Source organism: Triticum urartu, chromosome 2, assembly GCF_003073215.2.
Source record: "Triticum urartu cultivar G1812 chromosome 2, Tu2.1, whole genome shotgun sequence".
Lineage (NCBI taxonomy): Eukaryota > Viridiplantae > Streptophyta > Magnoliopsida > Poales > Poaceae > Triticum > Triticum urartu.
In genome coordinates this window covers 732855928-732874494 of record NC_053023.1, presented here as the reverse complement: position 1 = coordinate 732874494, position 18567 = coordinate 732855928, and the positions used below count along the sequence as shown (strand labels likewise).

Sequence of the window (18567 nt, the reverse complement as noted above, 5' to 3'; positions counted from 1 at the left end):
CTGGTCTGCCCTGCCTCGAAGAAGCATTGGACTGTTTCAGAGATGCTGGTCTGTTGCAGTTCATCACTGACAAGGAGCACTGGAATGAAGAATTGCTACTTCAATTCTATGCCACTCTTCATATTCAAGGCTACAACAGGGATCCGAAGACTTGGGTCCTTGAGTGGATGACAGGCAATGTCCATCATAAAGCTAAAGCTCTTGATATCATTGAGCTCACAGGCCTGCACACTCCTGGTGAATACTATGAACAAGGTTGTCAACAACATCAAAATGCCTTGGAAAGCATCTTTCAGAAGCCAAAACCCAACATGAGTCAAATACTGAGCATGATGAAGCCTCTGCCTCACGATGCCGAATACCCATCTGAGTTCTTTGTTGAAGACCTAGAGTACCTGCCTTGCACCATTTACCACATCATCAGGAAGACTCTCTGGCCTATCAAAGGACACTCATCTGCAGCAAAGCTTGAAGGAGCAATGAAGACTTTGGTTTTCTATATCCTCAATGGCATCAGCTTCAATGCTCAAGACTTCTTCATCAGGCAGTTGGCTGCGTCTGGCTCTGACATCTTTGGGTTGAAATTCTATGCTCCATGGGTCATGCGTCTGATCAAGCGTCACTCAGCCTTCAACTATCAGCCGTCTGCGTGCAATCATCTTATATTCTTGCCCGAGGTTGATCTGTTAGTTGAAGCCATTTACCCAGAGCCTGCTAAGGATCCCATTTATCTTCACAATGTTGATCACCAAAACTTCACCCAGCCCATTGAAGGAATTCCAGCAGTGTCTCGTGTTTATCCCCTTGCTGGAAACACATGTGCCCCTCATGCTCAAACTGATGCCACTGGTAGCACCATTGCGAAAAGGCCTCAAAGACGATCTCATGTCCTCAATGACCGAGAGCTTCTCGTCGCGCTGCATCAGAAACATGACAAACATCACGACTGGCTTAAGCGTCAGATGCAAAGCCTCTTGGTGGGTGTCAACTGCATTCGCAATCTTGCCACCAAGAATGCCTTTGTCACTCATGAAACCTGTCGGAGGTCGTGGAAGAGTTTGACCCTACTGAGTGCTGAAGCTGATCTGCACGACGATGGCTTCACCGAATGCTTCAAGTTTGACTCAACTCCTCTCAGAAATGCTCACTTGCGTCGGACTCCCTCACTTCAAGACTCTGAATACTCGTCCTCGGCTGCGACCGTAAATGCCAGAGTCATCGATGACCAAGATGATGCAACTTCACCTCCTCCAACTTCAGCGCGTGACGACACTACACCAAGTTCCTCTGCACCACCGGATCTCATCGACGACCCTGCTGCCTCGCCTGCACCTCATGGGAACGAGTAGGAGCTCTATGTCTTCAAACCTTTTTGGTCCTCACTGACAAAAGGGGGAGAAGCATATGAGTTGATAGTCTTCAAGCGGGTCCATATGGGTGGTTGCTTTACTTTTTGCTACTTTTGCCAAGTGCTTACAACTCTCGTTTTCGATACATTTGGTTCTTTGAGTTGTAACACTTAAAATCGATGGTCGTCTGCTACTTATTTGCTATTCTGTGATGCGATGATAAATTCCGCATGTGCGATGATAAATTCTGCACTTAGATCATTTTGCAGACATCCATTTTTCATTATGCATGTCATTATCTTCACATACTTTTCTTGCATGATGAATTGTCATCATAAGTTGAAGAGGATCTCCACAAGTACAACCTGCCATGTGCATTTTCATACCAAAAGCAAATTACTTATATGCACATCTTCAGGGGGAGCCTTTGCCACTTATGATGACAATCCCCTATCCTTTACAATTTCACATATTTTATTCCCCATTGAAAACTTCAACTAGTTTGTCATCAATCACCAAAAAGGGGAAGATTGTAAGTGCATCTAGTGCCACCCCTAGTTGGTTTTGGAGTATTGATGACAAACCTAGTTGAGGGACTAATGTGTTTGTGAGAATTGCAGGATAACACAGGTAGAAGTCCCTCATTGATTCGGTTTTCCTACCAGAGATGACCCCTAAAAATGTAAGAAGACATTGAAGTCAAAGGTGGTATGTGAAGACATTCACATTGAAGACTATGACAAGAGAAGACATCGCATGAAGACTATGGAGCGCGAAGACTTAGTTCTTTCGTCGTTCTTTTTCTTCTTTGTTGAGTCATAGGAACCACCGTACTGTTAAGTGGGGTCCAAGTGAACCAGTCAGAATGACTGAAGTGATGCTTAACCAAAATGCTATGTCTTCGAGTGAAGACTATGAGAGCAAATCTTGTCCAGAGTTGGATAAGTCAGCTTTGCTTGTAGCTCAAGTAAAGTTGTCATGTGTGTTTGAAATCTGACCGTTGGAACACGTGTCAGTTCCTTAGTGACCAAGAGTCATTTCGGACAAATCAGGTCGGGTTGCCTAGTGGCTATAAATAGCCCACCCCCTACAACCATAAACGGTTGGCTACTCAGAGTTAGTGCACGGCTTTTGTCGTTTGAGAGCAACCACCTCGAAGCCTTTGAGAGAGAATTCCTTGCGAGGATAAAGCCCTAAGCACCCAGAGCCAAAGAGTGTTAGGCATCACTTAAGTCTTCCTGTCTGTGTGATCTAAAGACTTATTACACTTGAGGACTGTGAATCCTCCAGCCGGTTAGGCGTCGCGTTCTGAGCATCCAAGAGTCATTGTGGATCGCCGGTGAATGAAGTCTGTGAAGGTTTGGAAGTCTACCTTGAAGACTTACCAGAGTGATTGGGCGAGGTCTGTGTGACCTTAGCTCAAGGGGAATACGGTGAGGACTGAGTGTCTTGAGCTGCGTGTTCAGGACTGGGTGTCCGGGACTGTGTGTCCTCAGGTTTAAATACCTAGCCGCCCTAACCAGACGTACAACTGTCACCGCAGTTGGAACTGGTCTACCAAACCTTTGTCTTCACCAAGCTCACTGGTTCTATCCTTCCCATCTCTTTATTTATAGTTGGTCCTGTTGGAAATATGCCCTAGAGGCAATAATAAAAGCATTATTATTATATTTCCTTGTTCATGATAATTGTCTTTATTCATGCTATAATTGTGTTATCCGGAAATCGTAATACATGTGTGAATAACAGACACCAACATGTCCCTAGTAAGCCTCTAGTTGACTAGCTCGTTGATCAACAGATAGTCATGGTTTCCTGACTATGGACATTGGATGTCATTGATAACGAGATCACATCATTAGGAGAATGATGTGATGGACAAGACCCAATCCTAAACATAGCACAAGATCGTATAGTTCATTTGCTAGAGTTTTCCAATGTCAAAGTATCTTTCCTTAGACCATGAGATCGTGTAACTCCCGGATACCGTAGGAGTGCTTTGGGTATGCCAAACGTCACAACGTAACTGGGTGACTATAAAGGTATACTACGGGTATCTCCGAAAGTGTCTGTTGGGTTGACACGGATCAAGACTGGGATTTGTCACTCCGTATGACGGAGAGGTATCACTGGGCCCACTCGGTAATGCATCATCATAATGAGCTCAAAGTGACCAAGTGTCTGGTCACGGGATCATGCACTACGGTACGAGTAAAGTGACTTGCCGGTAACGAGATTGAACGAGGTATTGGGATACCGACGATCGAATCTCGGGCAAGTAACATATCGATTGACAAAGGGAATTGCATACGGGGTTGATTGAATCCTCGACATCGTGGTTCATCCAATGAAATCATCGTGGAGCATGTGGGAGCCAACATGGGTATCCAGATCCCGCTGTTGGTTATTGACCGGAGAGTCGTCTCGGTCATGTCTGCTTGTCTCCCGAACCCGTAGGGTCTCACACTTAAGGTTCGGTGACGCTAGGGTTGTGAAGATATGTATATGCAGAAACCCGAATGTTGTTCGGAGTCCCGGATGAGATCCCGGACGTCACGAGGAGTTCCGGAATGGTCCGGAGGTAAAGAATTATATATAGGAAATGTTGTTTCGGCCGTCGGGACAAGTTTCGGGGTTATCGGTATTGTACCGGGACCACCGGAGGGGTCCCGGGGGCCCACCGGGTGGGGCCACCTGTCCTGGGGGGCCACATGGGCTGTAGGGGGTGCGCCTTGGCCTACATGGGCCAAGGGCACCAGCCCCACTAGGCCCATGCGCCTAGGGTTTCCATGGGGAGGAGTCCAAGTGGTGGTAGGCACCTCTGGGTGCCTTGGGGGGGAGGGAATCCTCCCCCTGGCCGCCGCACCTAGGAGATCAGATCTCCTAGGCTGCGCACCACCCCCCCTTGGCCCTCCTATATATAGTGGGGGAGAGGAGGGACTTGATACACCAGCCCCTGGCGCCTCCCTCTCTCCCCGTTACGTCTCTCTCGCGTAGTATAGGCGAAGCCCTGCTATTGTGACGCCCTGCATCCACCACCACGCCGTCGTGCTGCTGGATCTTCACCAACCTCTCCTTCCCCCTTGCTGGATCAAGAAGGAGGAGACGTCTCCCGTCCCGTACGTGTGTTGAACGCGGAGGTGCCGTCCGTTCAGCGCTTGGTCATCGGTGATTTGGATCACGTCGTGTTCGACTACATCATCACCGTTCTTTGAACGCTTCCGTGCGCGATCTACAAAGGTATGTAGATGCATCCAATGACTCGTTGCTAGATGAACTCCTAGATGATCTTGGTGAAACGAGTAGGAAAATTTTTGTTTTCTGCAACGTTCCCCAACAGGTCCTTGTGAAGTCATTGCTTATTTGCATTGTCCATTTGTCTTCACTGTGTGACTGTTTGTTCAGATTGATTTCATATTATCTTCCATCCTAATCCGTACTGCCTAGTTGTTGTTAGTCTTTGTGCTTTCACTTCATTGAATACTTGACTATGGCTTGTCTAGGGTAGTCTACCTTCCGCTGCATGGTTATAGGTTCGTTTCTATCGTTTGTCTTCAAAACTCCCATGTTTTGAAGACTTCCATAAAAATCGCCTATTCACCCCCCCCTCTAGTCGATATAACACACTTTCAATTATGTTCCGAGATTGATGTTGCTATGACTTTGCTATGCTTAATGCTTTGCACTAGGTCCCGAGTGCCATGATTTCAGATCTGAACCTATTATGTTTTCATGAATATATGTGAGTTCTTGATCCTATCTTCTAAGTCTATAGTCACCTATTATGTGTTATGATCTGTTAACCCCGAAGTGACAATAATCGGGATACTTTCCGGTGATGACCATAGTTTGAGGAGTTCATGTATTCACTATGTGTTAATGCTTTGGTCCGGTACTCTATTAAAAGGAGGCCTTAATATCCCTTAGTTTCCAATAGGACCCCGCTGCCACGGGAGGGTAGGACAAAAGATGGCATGCAAGTTCTTTTCCATAAGCACGCATGACTATATTCGAAATACATGCCTACATTACATTGATGAACTGGAGCTAGTTCCGTGTCACCCTATGTTATAACTGTTGCATGATTGATCGCATCCGACATAATTATCCATCACTGGTCCATTGCCTACGAGCTTTTCACATATTGTTCTTCGCTTATTTACTTTTCCGTTGCTACTATTACAATCACTATAAAAGCAAAACTGCTGTCGTTACTTTTGTCACCGTTACCACTACTATCATATTACTTTGCTACTAAATACCTTTTTGCAGATATTAAGTTATCCAGGTGTGATTGAATTGACAACTCAGCTGCTAATACTTGAGAATATTCTTTGGCTCCCCTTGTGTCGAATCAATAAATTTGGGTTGAATACTCTACCCTCGAAAACTATTGCGATCCCCTATACTTGTGGGTTATCAAGACTATTTTCTGGTGCTGTTGCCGGGGAGCATAGCTCTATTCTTTAAGTCACTTGGGATTTATATCTGCTGATCACTATGAAGAACTTGAAAGATCAAAGAACCAAGATTTTTTCCCCAACTACGAGGGGAGGTAAGGAACTGCCATCTAGCTCTGCACTTGATTCACCTTCTGTTTTGAGTAAACTTGCGACACCTACACCTGCTATTCATTCTGATATGTCGCATGTTATTGATGATGCCACTTCTGCTTTGCATGATACTTATGATGAAACTACTTCTATGCTTGATACTATTGTTGTTGGAAATATGCCCTAGAGGCAATAATAAATTGGTTATTATTATATTTCCTTGTTCATGATAATCGTTTATTATCCATGCTAGAATTGTATCGATAGGAAACTCAGATACATGTGTGGATACATAGACAACACCATGTCCCTAGTAAGCCTCTAGTTGACTAGCTCGTTGATCAATAGATGGTTACGGTTTCCTAACCATGGACATTGGATGTCGTTGATAACGGGATCACATCATTAGGAGAATGATGTGATGGACAAGACCCAATCCTAAGCCTAGCACAAAGATCGTGTAGTTCGTTTGCTAAAGCTTTTCTAATGTCAAGTATCATTTCCTTAGACCATGAGATTGTGCAACTCCCGGATACCGTAGGAGTGCTTTGGGTGTGCCAAACGTCACAACGTAACTGGGTGGCTATAAAGGTTCACTACAGGTATCTCCGAAAGTGTCTGTTGGGTTGGCACGAATCGAGACTGGGATTTGTCACTCCGTGTGACGGAGAGGTATCTCTGGGCCCACTCGGTAGGACATCATCATAATGTGCACAATGTGATCAAGGAGTTGATCATGGGATGATGTGTTACGGAACGAGTAAAGAGACTTGCCGGTAACGAGATTGAACAAGGTATTGGGACATCGACGATCGAATCTCAGGCAAGTACAATACCGCTAGACAAAGGGAATTGTATACGGGATTGATCGAATCCTCGACATCGTGGTTCATCCGATGAGATCATCGTGGAACATGTGGGAACCAACATGGGTATCCAGATCCCGCTGTTGGTTATTGACCGGATGACGTCTCGGTCATCTCTGCATGGTTCCCGAACCCGTAGGGTCTACACACTTAAGGTTCGATGATGCTAGGGTTATAAAGGAAGTTTGTATGTGGTTACCGAATGTTGTTCGGAGTCCCGGATGAGATCCCGGACTTCACGAGGAGTTCCAGAATGGTCCGGAGGTAAAGATTTATATATGGGAAGTCCTGTTTTGGTCACCGGAAAAGTTTCGGGTTTTATCGGTAACGTACCGGGACCACCAGGAGGGTCCTGGGGGTCCACCAAGTGGGGCCACCGGCCCCGGAGGGCTGCATGGGCCAAGTGTGGGAGGGGACCAGCCCCAGGTGGGCTGGTGTGCCCCCCCACAAGGGCCCAAGGCGCCTAGGGTTTGGGGAGGGGGCGCCCCACCTAGCTTGGGGGGAAAGTTTCCCCTCTCCCCCCCCCCTTGGCCGCCCCACCAGATGGGATTTGGGCTGGCTGCCGCCCCTAGGGTGGAACCCTAGGTGGGGGCGCAGCCCCCTCCCTCTCCCCTCTATATAGTTGAGGTCTTTGGGGCTGCCAACAGATGAGTTTTGACCTCTCCCTGGCGCAGCCCTACCTCTCTCCCTCCTCGTCTCTTGCGGTGCTTGGCGAAGCCCTGCTGGAGTACCACGCTCCTCCACCACCACCACGTCGTCATGCTGCTGCTGGATGGAGTCTTCCCCAACCTCTCCTTCTCCCCTTGCTGGATCAAGGTGTAGGAGACGTCACTAGGCTGTACGTGTGTTGAACACGGAGGTGCCGTCCGTTCGGCACTAGGATCATCGGTGATTTGGATCACGACGAGTACGACTCCATCAACCCCGTTCACTTGAACGCTTCCGCTTAGCGATCTACAAGGGTATGTGGATGCACTCTCCTTCCCTCGTTGCTAGATTACTCCATAGATTGATCTTGGTGATGCGTAGAAAATTTTGAATTTCAGCTACGTTCCCAACAACTGTGCCACTAGGTGAATTTCTTGATGAACAACTTGCTAGGGTTAGAGAGAATGAAATTATTGAAACTGATAATATTGTTGAAAGTGATGATGAAGATTCTCCCCCTAGATATGAATTTCCTGTTGTGCCTGAGGATTATGTTATGGATGAAGAAACTGCTAGAGACTTCTTAGCTTGAAATGATAGATCTGATCTTAAGAAATTATTAGCTAAGCTTAAAGAAAAGTCTTTGAATGCTAGAATGAAATATGACCCTGCTTTTGCTACTTCACCTATCTTTATTACTGATAAGGATTATGATTTCTCTGTCGATCCTGAGTTAATTACTTTGCTTGAATCTGATCCTTTCTATGGCTATGAATCTGAAACTTTTGTGGCACATCTTACTAAATTAAATGATATAGCCACCTTGTTTACTCATGATGAGAAAACTCGCTATTACTTTATCCTTAAGTTGTTTCCATTCTCATTAAAGAGTGATGCTAAAACATGGTTTAATTCTCTTGATCCTGGTTGTGTGCGTAGTCCCAGGATATGATTTATTACTTCTCTGCTAAATATTTCCCCGCTCATAAGAAACAAGCTGCTTTAAGGGAGATATATAATTTTGTGTAAATTGAAGAAGAGAGTCTCCCACAAGCTTGGGGGAGGCTTCTCCGATTACTTAATGCTTTGCCTGGTCATCCTCTCAAGAAAAATGAAATACTTGATATCTTTTATAATGGACTAACCGATGCTTCCAGAGACTACCTGGATAGTTGTGCTGGTTGTGTTTTCAGGGAAAGAATAGTTGATCAAGCTGAATTGCTATTGAATAATATGTTGAGTAATGAAAATGATTGGACACTTCCTGAACCAACTCCTAAGCTAACTCCGAAGAAAAGGGGTATTCTATTTCTCAGTCCTGAAGATATGCAAGAGGCAAACAAATCTATGAAATAAAAAGGTATTAAAGCTGAAGATGTTAAGAATTTACCACCTATTGAAGAAATACATGGTCTTGATAACCCGACATAGGTAGTGAAGGTAAATTCTCTCTATAGATTTGATGAAGGTGATATTCCTCGTTACAAGTCTGCTAACCAATGCTTAGATGAGTTTGATAATTTTATTGTTAAGCAAGAAAACTTCAATGCTTATGTTGGTAGACAATTGAAACGCAATGCTGATATGCTTGAACACTTGAGTGATTATATGGCTAGTGTTAAAGGTGAACTTAAACTTATTAGTAAACATGCTTCTATGGTTACCACTCAAGTAGAACAAGTACTTAAGGCTCAGAATGATTTGCTCAATGAATTAAATAATAAGAAAAATGATAATGTTGTTAGAGCTATGACTAGAGGGGGTAAAATGACTCAGGAACATTTGTATCCTGAGGGCCACCCTAAGAGAATTGAGCAAGATTCTCAGAGAACTAATGTTGATGCACCTAGTTCTTCTATGAAGAAGAAAAAGAAAAATGATAGGACTTTGCATGCTTCTAGTGAACCTATTGTTGACACGGCTGAGAATCCAGTGATATTTCTATTTCTAATGCTGAAACACAATCTAGTAATGAACATGAACCTAGTGATAATGTTAATGATGATGTTCACGTTGATGCTCAACCTAGCAATGACAATCATGTAGAGATTGAACCTGCTATTGATCTTGATAACCCACAATTAAATAATCAACGTTATGATAAAAGTTATTTTATTGCTAGAAAGCACGGTAAGGAAAAAGAACCATGGGTTCAGAAACCCATGCCTTTTCCTCCTAAACCATCCAAGAAAAAGGATGATGAGGATTTTGAGCGCTTTGCTGAAATGATTAGACCTATATTTTTGCGTAAGCGTTTGACTGATATGCTTAAAATGAATCCTTATGCTAAGTACATGAAAGAAATTGTTACAAATAAAAGAAAGATACCGAAAGCTGAAATTTCCACCATGCTTGCTAATTACACTTTTAAGGGTGGAATACCAAAGAAACTTGGAAATCCAGGAGTACCAACTATACCATGCTCCATTAAAAGAAACTATGTTAAAACTGCTTTATGTGATCTTGGAGCCGGTGTTAGTGTTATGCCTCTCTCTTTATATCATAGACTTGATTTGAATAAGTTGACACCTACTGAAATATCTTTGCAAATGGCTGACAAATCAGATGGAGTCGAAGAAGGGGGAAGCAACTCATGCTGCCAAAGAGTGACCCCACTGCCGCCGCCACCACCGCCGGTTGGGCAGTTCTGAGTCGCTTCCACCCTCGGTGCCAAGAACAGAGGAAGGGCTTGTTCTAGAGCTAGGGGCGAGCGAGTAAATGGGGAGTGAGGCCATATTTCGCACTATCCCGTCTCCAATGATTTCCCTCTCCCACCATCTCTGCCCCGATTCCCCCTGCATTGCGGCGTACGCCGTGCTCCACTCTTGCGCCCGACTCAGCCTGGCTCACCGGAAACGACCGATTCGAGCGTTCCCAACAAGCCAGACTCTGGGCTGCTTTAAGGTTCATGCCCATGCGAGCTAGACCTCCCTATATGGAATCAAACAGACTTTTTTCTTTCCACACAGGACTGGTTGGGCTATATGCAGGTAACCAAACGCATCTTTAGATGTGCAATGACTAAGAGCATCTCCAACAGCGGCGGCAAAAACCCCACGCACGCGGTAAATTGCCATTTTAGCGCGCGTGGGACGTTTTTGCACGCTTCAGCGGAGGCAGGAACCGATTGTACGCACGTGTGGGGGGGGAGCGGGAGGTCGCGCGCTAGATTTGACGCACCGCTTCCGGCGCGCCTATAAATTGATGCGCCCGCCACACGGCCTCCCATCGCTATCCACATTGCCACGCGCTCTCTCCCCGCTTCCTCTGCCACTTCCTCGCCCCGCCACTGACGCGCCACAACCACGCCACCATGCCGCCGCGCCGCCTGGGATCTTCGAGCTACCCCGGCGTCCGCCAGCGCCCCTCCGGCGCCTTCGACTCGGGCGATCCTCGTTGGGAAGACGCGTGGCTCGATACCTCAGACGACACCAGCGAGAATGACAATGACGACTCGGAGTAGGTTCTAGTTGCACCGTAGTTTTTATCTAGTTGCACCATAATTTTTATCTATCTATGCTATGATGAACTATGTGCGCATTGTGAAATATCTATGTATCATTTTTTATCTATTTTAATCTATGCATATGTTTTTTTATTAGTTCGGGTTCATATGTTTGTGCGAGAGCGCGCGCAGTATGTTTACAGTGGCCGCTGGAGCCAGCGCTCCGCGCCGCGCAAAAATAGGTGTTCGGCGCGCTGCAAACGCTTTTTTAGTGTGCCGCCGCCCTGTTAGAGATACTTTAAGAGCATCTCCAACAGAAGCACGATGTAAGCGACGCACGGTATAAAAACTACTTTTAGCGCACGCGGATCCAATTTGGAGTCTCCAGCAGCCGCACAAAAAGCTTATGCGCGCTATAACTAATGCACAGCGTGCGCGCTATAAGTAATGCAGCGCGCGCATTAAAAAGACATCACGCGCAGCATATTTAGTGCGTCCAGTCGCGCGCGCTGCAAACTCTGTGCTGCTACAGATGGGACCGCTTGATTGGGACCGCTGGACTCGTGCGCACAGTATATTTTACAGCGCGTGTTGGAGCAAACGTCTTCTAGCATCCTAAAAACCTACTTGCACGATGTAAATCCGTTTTTTGGCGCCGCGTATTGGGCGGCTGTTGAAGATGCTCTAATGCACATCTAGATATGTCCTATAAATTAACACGACGGCTAGATAGAGGCCAAACCATCCCAAGAGGGTGTACTCCTACTCTCTTCCTTCTCCTCGCGTACCGTACCGGCGTATGTAGCATCTTGAATCTTGTTTCTTGATCATGGACAATGGTATCGGATCGGTGGACCGGCCCAAGGCGGTAGGAAACGGCATGGTGGCGTGCCCCGCGGTCTTCCACACGTCATCACTGGCGCCCACGATCCCCTCCGCCGAGGCCACGCTGGGCAGTCACCTTGCACGGCGGCTGGTGGAGGTGGGCGTCAGCGACGTGTTCGCGGTGCCGGGCGACTTCAACCTGACCCTCCTCGACCACCTCATCGCCGAGCCCGGCCTGCGCCTCGTCAGCTGCTGCAACGAGCTCAACGCGGGCTATGCCGCCGACGGGTACGCGCGCGCCAAGGGCGTGGGCACCTGCGCCGTCACCTTCACCGTTGGCGGCCTCAGCGTGCTCAACGCCATCGCCGGCGCCTACAGCGAGAACCTTCCCGTGATCTGCGTCGTCGGCGGGCCCAACTCCAACGACCACGGCAGCAACCGCATCCTCCACCACACCATCGGCCTCCCCGACTTCTCCCAGGAGCTCCGCTGCTTCCAGCCCGTGACATGCCACCAGGTCGTCATCAACAACCTGGACGACGCTCACGAGCAGGTCGATAAGGCCATCGCGACGGCTCTCAGGGAGAGCAAGCCCGTCTACATCAGCGTCGCCTGCAACCTCCACGGCATCTCCCACCCCACCTTCTTCGGCAACCCCATCCCCTACTGCATCGTCCCGAGGCAGAGTAGCCAGATGGGACTCGAGGCGGCGCTGGATGCGACGGTGGAGTTCCTCAGCAAGGCAGTGAAGCCGGTCATGGTGGCGGGGCCGAAGCTCCGGGTGGCCAAGGTGGCCGCGGCGTTCGCGGAGCTGGCGGACGCGAGCGGGTACGCGGTGGCGACGATGCCGTCGGCGAAGGGGCTGGTGCCGGAGACGCTGCCGCGGTTCATCGGGACCTACTGGGGCGCGGTCAGCACGTCCTTCTGCGTGGAGATGGTGGAGTCGGCGGACGCGTACCTCATCGCCGGCCCCATCTTCAACGACCAGAGCTCCGTGGGGTACTCGTTCCTGCTCAACAAGGAGAAGGCGGTGATTGTGCAGCCCGAGCGCGTCACCGTCGGCAACGGCCCGACGTTCGGGTGCGTCATGATGAAGGACTTCCTGTCGGGGCTAGCCAAGCGCGTGAGCATGAAGAGGAACACCACGGCATTCGACAACTACAAGAGGATCTTTGTACCGCAGGGGCAGCCGCTGGAGACTGAGCCCGGCGAGCCGCTGCGCGTCAACGTGCTGTTCAAGCACATCCAGCAGATGCTCACCGGTGACAGCGCCGTGATCGCCGAGGCCGGCGACTCATGGTTCAACTGCCAGAAGCTCAAAAGCTCCCTGACGGCTGCGGGTAAGCATGCACGTTCTCCATCTGACTGACTGACACATCTCCACTGCCCGCTGAATTAACATGAGCTGTAGGTACGAGTTCCAGATGCAGTACGGGTCCATCGGGTGCTCCGTCGGGGCGTTGCTAGGGTACGCGCAGGCCGCCATGGACAAGCGCGTGATCGCCTGCATCGGCGACGGGAGCTTCCAGATGACGGCGCGGGAAGTGTCGACGATGCTGCGGTGCCAGCAGAAGAGCATCATCTTCCTCATCAACAACGGCGGGTACAGCATTGAGGTGGCGATCCACGACGGGCCCTACAACGTCATCAAAAACTGGAACTACACGGGGCTCGTCGACGATATCCACAACGGCGAGGGCACGTGCTGGACCGCCAAGGTACGTATTCCAACGTTCGTGCATGGCAGCACCATGCACATGCATTGCATGAGAAAACTAGCTAGCTTGGTTGCTGATCAATCGATGCATGGATATGATGCTGTGGCATATGCGCAATACAGGCGACTTGCGAGGAGGAGCTGACAGCCGCGATAGAGACGGCGAAGGGGAAGCACGACTGCCTGTGCTTCATTGAGGTGGTCGTGCACAAGGACGACACCAGCAAGGAGCTACTGGAATGGGGATCCAGGGTCGGCACGGCCAACTCCAGGCCGCCCAATCCGCACTAGATGTGGATCAGTTTGAAACGGCGAATCATATTGATTACATACATGCCCATGGTTGCAAAACTTCACGTGTATTTCTTGGGCCAAATAATTATAATTAATTAATTAAGCTGGAAAATTCTATTTCCACATGAAGGTTTTGGTTACAGATCGATCACTAAATTCGGTTACTCACGGGTAACCGTGTTTCCCTAGCCCCATCGGAAAATAGAATTAGCAAATCCGTCGAATTATTGCACGAAAAATCTCAGATGATTCCAAATAGAAGTTTGAGTACAAATTTGTAAATGGCCGTTAAGGCTACTCATAGTGGGGAGTGTCATATACTAATATCGTGCATATAATACTAGTGTATGATATTACCTCCATAATGCATAGTATCATAAAATAGCATCATAAATGATTATATTTATTATCATACATGATACGGTATCTACCTATGTTACTCTAACCCTCTCTCTCTTCTTTAATTCTTTACCACATCAGCATGTTTGTTATTCCTGTGTGCATGATATCAACTATGATACCACCACTATGGCCAGCCTAAATACGGTCAGCACTAAAGTTGGTGCCTAACCATGTTTCCCAGCCCTCATCGGTGAATCAGTGGTGGAGCCAGGAAAAGAATGAATTAGGGGGGCCAAATGAGTGATAGTATTGATGAGGGCGGCGCGTCTTCGGCTCCCTCCGATGCTTGTAGCGTCGCTGGGTGGTCAATGAATATTGATGCAATTTTTTGTTATTTCTAACACTACTAGGAAAAGGCCTACTAGTGGCGCACCTGTTTTGCCTACTAATGGCGCACTACATGTGTGCCACTAGTACCACGCCATTAGAATTTTTTTACTAATGGCGCACCACTGGTGTGCCATTAGTATAGACCACGGTGCGCCATTAGTATGCCTCCCAGAGGCCATATTTACCCATGTGCTTTGGCATACTAATGGCGCACTAGTGGATGATGCGTCATTAGAGTCCTTTTTGCAGTGCGCCATTAATGTGCTGAGTGGTGCGTCACTAGTATGAATATTAGGGATTTTTTTCTTTTCTGATATTTGCACAAGTTACAAAACATATTACTGCACATAATATAGAGAGCACAACATATAAACAGCAGATTCATCGAATACAATAAAAGATTAGTCTCCGAATACAATTCATCATATTAGTCTCCGAATTCAAAAGACCGAACAAAGATAGAAGATTACAAGTCTCGAGACCGCGAGTAGCGAGTTTGTCGGAAGTAATACTAATCCTAACAAGTCCTACTAATCATCATCATACAACTTCTACTCGTTATTAATAACAAGTCATACGATCATCATCTTGATAGTCATCGAACCAACCCTACTTAATTGTTCTTAGCACATGATCATCAGTATTAGGCAGGACCTAAATACCCTATTTAAGGTAAAATAGTATAAAACAATATAGACCCTGACTCTCCATTATGGAGAATGGAGATCATCCTGTCCCCAATTCTTGCACTTCGCTTCATTTTGCTTCCAAGAACCTCCTTACGACTGTCCATACATTTTTTCCATCCTTTGATTTGCATGTCTCCACTTCTTTTAGAAATCTGGTATGGACAGTTGAGATTCGTAGGATGACCTGGCTGTATGTTCAAAACATTAAGGCTACCTTTCTGATACATCAAATGAGGCACACAATTATCTGGGATTATCTGTTGAAAAACATAGTAATAACTTCATAGTTAGCAATGATGTACTAGTTTTAGAAGTATGCAAAAGATGCACGGATGTTGTAATAGTAAAAAATCTTATCAGGGTATCTCCATGGTAGTTACCGTAGTTGAACACATGCACTAGTGGCACGTATTGGCCATAATGTTGAGGAGTTTGATTGTAGATATTGTAATTCTCAATGTCAGTACAAAATCCGACCAGATGATTTTTCTCCTTGTAAGTTGTTAATTCGGAGTCATCGGTGTAGTGGGTTTTGTCTACCATCTCCCGTACATTCTTTGAACAATGAAAATAAGCTGTCAATGGAAATAAGCTGTCAACTATTTTGAAATAAACAATATAAATTAGCTAATAACTATGTTTGAGAAACTCACATAGCGGTAGAATTGGAGGCGTATCAACAAGGACCCAAATGTCCATATTGTCTTGCTCGATTTTAGGATCACCAAGATCCATGGTGACAAGCATACCCTCATCAAAACCATACATCTTGCAAAATGCTTCCCAATTTTTGCAACCAAAATGGGTTACGCTCCCAGAATTATACAGATTTACTTCAAAATCCACATCGTGATGAGTCCTTAGGTGAATTTTCTTTGTTTCAGAAATTTCATGGTCTTCAAAATCCATCCTCTCCAAGACATAGCGTCTTGCATGGCATGGGATAAGCTATACTCGAATTGTAAAAGATGAAAATTACACGTTGAAATAGTTGAAATCATGGTTTATTATGAAAATAACACTTGTCGTCGTTGTGTACCATTTCAACTTCGAAGGTCTCCTCGAGCTTAATGCTGAAGCGCCGATCATCGTCCAGGTGAGGCATGTCGCATAGACCTCGATCGTCGTGGCACCAGTCGCACTCCCCCGGGAGACTTTCGTCGTCCGATGACGACATATCCTACGTTCATAATTCAAAACTACATCATCTCTTGTGTTGGGTCCAATAAGATAATCCACAATGTGGTGAAAACACGCCCTTCGAACTGGTTTGAGCTATTGGTGAATGGAGATGGTCTAAGATTTTCAGTAGTAAGAAGTGAAGTGGTAATTTTGAGAGCAAATGGTTAGGATGAGTGGTTCCTCTTTCCTGTTTAGCTTTACAATAGAATATTGTTAGTCATGCACACTTGTGCATTTTCAGCCAGGCCCAGTGGAGTTGGCCTAAAAACATTTCTTTCTTTAAGCCTTCTACATCCATCTCAAGTATTTATGGTCAAGGGTTAGCAGGGCCATCCAAATAGAATATGTGGTATGGGCTTTTTTAGTAGGTCATCCTACCAGATTAGAGTTTATTGATGACGAGCAACTAACATTAGTAATAACTATGAGTTGATATCACACTTCTATATGTATAACACAAGAGGCAGTTGATCCTACTTAATTAAGTACTAAGATACCCCGGCCCATGCATTAGTCGCAAGTACCCCATATGTCCTATTTTTAGCAAAGTCATGCTAAAATTCACGGAAAATTACAGCATGACCTTTGCTGAAAATAGGACATATGGAGTACCCGAATTTGCCGAAACGGAAGTTAATCGACATTCCGGCAAACTCAAGGGCCTCTCGGGGTACCTGCAAAATCATCACGACACGATGGTCGGAGACAAAACCTAGCAAACTAGCACCACAATGTGCCTCTACTTTCATATAGATGAAAAGGCCACAGACCATTTGGTCCTCTCCTTTCATATGGACAAAAATCAGCTCAACTTATGTGAGCTTCCATTCCAGATCTAATAGGTCACCCAACAAAAAATCATCAATAGTTTAGCAAGTCTGTACCCTCAAGAATGAACATATAGCAATATCTGTTGTCCCCCCATAACATACGGAAATCAAAATCAGCTCAACTTAGATGAAATTTGCCTTTGCTGCATGGAATAGAACATAACATAAGGACCCTAATTCGTATACAGTATTAGTGTGATGTATTCCAATGCAGGACAACAAATTATGCTATTATATGTTGACTGTGAGCAAACTACCTATTGAAGCAAAGGCAAATATCTCTGAAGTCTGAACTAAAGCACGGTTTCCTTGCTAATGATCCACAGTCCCACACTACTGAATGGGTTTTTGCAGAACCAAAACAGACATCACAGGAGAGAAGTCCTAGTGGACAAGTCAGAATGGCATAAAAACATGATTGCATACATTAGGGCAGATGTGATTTTGGTACGGCTACACTGCTGCAGGCTGCATACATTCAGTCATTCTAAAATTTATTTTAGTCTACTCCTAAAATTCAGCACTAGCAGATCTTCAACACTCCTAAAATACATACATTAGGGCAGATGTGAATAAGAACTCTGTCTAGCATGGCCACTGACCTGTGGATGGCATCTAGACAAAACACACACACACACACACACACACACACACATACAGTTTACTTATCATCTTTTTTAAAACTTAACAAGGTTCATGATTCAGAAATTCCAATGGTTCAGAACTTAAATGATTCAGAACATGATTTAGTTACAAGGTTCAGAACTTAAATGTTGTCTCCAACTTAAATCCAGTAACAAGGGAGAGCAAAAACCTTTTGCTGCTGCTGGAGGAGAACGGAGAAGGCCGGTTGTTTGGTTGCAGAACGTGACCAAATCTCCAGGCCCGTGCTGCTGCAACTGCAACCGCAACTTCAATTTTCCAGTTTTACTCAAATTTTCAGTCAAACATTACAGTTTGGATCCTCACCTTTGTTGGGTGGCGAAGGCGGGGATGGTTGCTCCTGCCGACGGGGGAAAGTAGAGAGCTTCTGCTGGCTCGAGGGAGGTGCGCCGGAGAGCGAGGTGGACGAGGTTGGCGGCGAGGCAGGGCCGGCGGCGGCGCTGGAACCCTAGCTCGGGGAGGAAACGCACGATTCGGGGCGACGACGACAGTGGCTTGCGGTCCAGTGGAGGGTGGTGGATGGTTGGGAGGAGGGGGAGGGGGCGGCGCTGGTGGATGGTTGGTTGGGGGCGGCGGCGGTGGTGGTGGATGCTTGGGAGCGGCGGCGGCGGTGGATGCTCGGGGGTGACGGCGGGCTAGGGATTTGATCTGGCGCGGGGGCGAGGGGGAAAGGGATAGAGGGGGAAAGGCATAGCAATAACGCACCTCCAAGGGGTGCGCCATAAGTACATCCATAGCAATGGCGCACCACCGAGGGGTGCGCCATAAGTAACT

General features: G+C 46.7%; 1 pseudogene; it reads left to right on the top strand.

Annotated features, from left to right (window-relative positions):
- Positions 1 to 11690: 11690 nt before the first annotated feature.
- Positions 11691 to 13694, top strand: LOC125538338 (annotated as a pseudogene).
- The last annotated feature ends 4873 nt before the right edge of the window (positions 13695 to 18567 follow it).